This window comes from Tursiops truncatus, chromosome X, assembly GCF_011762595.2.
Source record: "Tursiops truncatus isolate mTurTru1 chromosome X, mTurTru1.mat.Y, whole genome shotgun sequence".
Taxonomy (NCBI): domain Eukaryota; kingdom Metazoa; phylum Chordata; class Mammalia; order Artiodactyla; family Delphinidae; genus Tursiops; species Tursiops truncatus.
The window spans coordinates 92,322,275-92,326,315 of NC_047055.1; the positions used below are offsets into that span (position 1 = coordinate 92,322,275).

Below are 4,041 nucleotides of genomic sequence, written 5' to 3' on the forward strand. Positions count from 1 at the left end.
GATACAACATAGTCAAAGTGTTGAAAGCCAAAGAAAAAGAGAAAATATTGAAAGTAGCAAGAGAAAAACAACCCATCACATACAATGGGGAGGTGACTCGATAGTTTAACACCAGAAATGGTGAAGGTCCAGAAAGCAGGAGGGTGACATATTCAAAGTACTGAAAAGAAAAAAAAAAATCAACCAAGAATCCCATGTCCAGCAAAAATGAAGGCAAAATAAAGACGTTCCCAGATAAAGATGACTTGCCTTATAAAGAATACTAAATACTAAAGGAAATTCTTCAGGCTGAAAAGAAATGGCACTAGACAGTAATTCAAATTCACACAAAGAAATAAAGAGCATGAATAAAGGTAATTATGTAGTTAAATAAAAAAGATAAAGAGAGTTTTTCTCGTTTCTTCTCTTAACATATTTAAAAAAGAATCACATAAAGAATAGTTATAATTGGAGGAATATAGCATATAAAGAAGTAATATATATGACAATAGTATCACAAAGGAAGGGGGAGGCAATAGAGCAATATCGGAGCAGTTTCTATATTTTACTGGAATTAAGTTAGCATTATCTGAAATAGATTGTTTTTAAGTTTAGAAGCACATTATAATTCCTCCAGAAGAAGCACTAAGAAAATCATTCCAAAAAATATAATTAAAAACAAAGGAATTTAAAGGGGACACTAGAAAAAAATTATTTAATACAAGAAAAGGTAATAAAGGAGGAATACAGGAACAAAAAGACATGATACATAGAAAATAAATAAAAATCGAGAGATATGATACAAATACATCAATACCAACATTAAAAAATAAATGATTATATGCACTTTGGCATCACATACATGAAAATGGCAATGAGATGAAAAAGATTAGCATGGTCCCTTTGCAAGGATGATATGCAAATTTAAAGTGCTCCATATTTTTTTGAGTGAAAAATGCCAATCCCAAATTGTTACATAACACATGATTCGCTTCATATAAGATTTTTGAAATGATGAAATTTTAGAAATAGAGGTCAGATTAGTGTTTGCCAATGGTCAGGGAGGGGCAAGGGTGGTGGTGGCAGGAAAGTGGGAATGGTTATAACAGGGCAACAGGAGTGATCCTTGTGGTGTTGGAACTGTTCAGTTCCTTGACTGTGGTGGTGGATACACCAACCTATACAGGTGATAAAACTGTATAGGACTTAATAAAGTTATGGCCCCCCCACTCCACCCCCCCCCCACACACAAATGAGTATAAATAAAACTAGGAAAATCTGAATAAGAGCTATGGATCATATCAATGTCAATACCCAGGTTATAATATTATACTGTAGTTTTGAAAAATGTTACCATTGGAGAAAACTAGCCAAAGTGTACCACGGACCACTCTGTATTATTTCTTAGACCTGCACGTGTCAATGCAATTTTATAGAGAAACAAAAATCTTTTCAACAAAAGGCACTGGGACAACTGGATATCCACATGAAAAAAGATGAATTTAGATGCTTTCCTCACACTATCCACAAAAATTAACTCACAGTGCATCATAGACCTAAACTGAAGAGCTAAAAGTATAAAACTTTCAGAAGAAAATACAGGAGAAAACTTTATGACCTCAATCTAGGCAAAGAGTTCTTAGATACAACATCAAAAATACAATCAATAAAAGAAAAATGATAAATTGCACTGTATAAAAATTTAAAACTTTGCTCTTCAAAAGGCACTTTTAAGAAAATTAAAAGACAAGCCACAAACTGAGAGGAAATATTTGCAAATTATATATCTGATAAAGGATTTGTATCCAGAGTATGTATAGAACTCTTACAACACAACAGTAAAAAGACAAACAACCCAGTTAAATTTTTGGCAAAGGATTTGAATAGACATTTCAGCAAAGAAACCTATAAATAATAAATATGTACAAGGATGCTCAACATCATTATTCATTAGTGAAATTCAAATTATAACTACAATGAGCTATCATTTCACACCCACTAGAATGGCTATCATCAAAAAAGACAGACAGTAATAAGTGTTGGCAAGGATATATAGAAACTAGACTCTTCCTTTAGCATATGACCCATCAATTCCACTCCTGGTTATTTATGAAAGAGAAATAAAAACATACATCCATACAATGACTTGTACATGCATGTTCATAGCACCATTATTCATAATGGGCAAAAGGTGGAAACAATCAAATATCCATCAACTGGCAATGGAGAAACAAATGTATATCCATACAGTAGAACCCTATCAGGCAATAAAAAGCAATGAAGTTCTTATACATGCTACAATGTGGCTGAGGAAAGAAGCCAGACCCAAAAGACCATACACTGTATGATTTCATTCTGATGAAATGTCCAGAAAAGGCAAATCTATAAATACAGAAAGCAGATTAATGGTTGCCTGGGGCTGGGGGTGGAAGGCAAATGGGCATGAGAGATCTTTTGGAGGTGATGGAAATGTTCCAAAACTGGATTGTGGTGATGTTTAGTCAACTCTATAAATTCAACAATCATTGAATTCTTCATTCAAGAATCACTGAATTGTACACTTAGAAGGAGTGAACTCAGGGTATGTAAATTATGCTTTAATAAATCTGTTTAAAAAAATAAACACAACCATTACCAGGAAAGACTACCCCTAAATAAATTACAAATAAACATGTTAAGCACCCCCAGAACAGCTTAGTGTGAATGAGTTTACTAGAAGCACAGCCTGAAGAAATTAATTCCTAGCAGCAGAAGGCTGATTTCAACAAATAGAGAGACCTTACAGGGAGCAAGAGGGGCACAGCCCTGTGCTTCCCATACCAGGAGGTTTCCCTACCCAATTGCTGCATCTATTACTCTTAATCTTATTCCTTTGGGAAAGGGAAATAGAAATCAAAGTACGATTTATGCTCTTCTAAAGATCTTAAGAAGTATTTCCCATTGAGGGAGTCTTGATTTTCAGACAAGTGTTTCAAAATAAGGTATCAGATGTCATTCCACATAGAAGACCAATAGTGAATCCAGGGGCTTAAGAAGGACTCAACCAGTCTGTAGCCATTTACTACACTGGAAACAGGCTCATATGACTCATTTTAATTACACTCTCCTGCCACACACACTCAAAACAAATTAACAACCAACTTTCATAGATAATCATAACAATTGGTACTTATTGTGTGTCAGTCATTGTAGTCAGGGCTTCAGTCCTCTCAATAAACATAACCCTTTCAGTCAGGATCTATCTTTATCACTACTTTACAGATGAGGAGTCTGAGGCCCGAAGAGGTTATAAGACGTGCCCACCATCAGGCATCTGATAATTATGGAGCTGAGATTCTTCTATATAAGCCTTCTAACTGCAGAGGCTAGATTCTCATCCCCTACACTCTAGGGCAGTCTTTCTCAAACTTTCTTTTTAACCACAAGTTGGAGTAAAAAATACATTCTACATCATAACCCAGGACGTACAGGTTTCTCTACAAATGAAGCTCCATGAAACAATACTTAACCTTACTATGCACAATACACACTGATATTTTTATTCTATTTATCTTATTGTACTCTTTAATATCTTGGTCAATATCACTAATTCCATTTCATGACATATTCATGGATCACCACTCACAATTTAAAAAAAAACAATACTACTTATAAAACGTGTAAATGTCACATTAAGATGAGACTCTAGAGAAACTCTGAAGATCTCTGTAGACCAGTCTGTCAAAGTCAAGTGCCTGACAGCCTGATTATCCACTCACTCTACAGCCCTTCACCCACAAGAGGAAGGAGGAAGATAGAGCTAAAAGCCCGCCTGAGTGGGTCACCCAGTGAATGGCCCCTACTCAAGTGTGCATTAGCCAGAACCTGGCCATGGGGACGGCAGGAAAAGAGAGAAGCAATCCATTTGCCTGAATAAAGTGTGCCAAAACAGAATTCTTAGCAACAAACCCAGAAACCAAGAGATTCTAAGAAAAATCTCATTTACCTAGGACTAGAGTATCATTGGTAGGCCAGTATCAAATTCACCTTGCCTTAATACCACCTCAAGATACTTTATAAGGG

General features: G+C 35.4%; 1 pseudogene; it reads left to right on the plus strand.

The window, feature by feature from the left end:
- The first annotated feature begins 822 nt into the window (after positions 1-822).
- LOC117310458 (U6 spliceosomal RNA) lies at positions 823-923 on the plus strand (annotated as a pseudogene).
- The last annotated feature ends 3,118 nt before the right edge of the window (positions 924-4,041 follow it).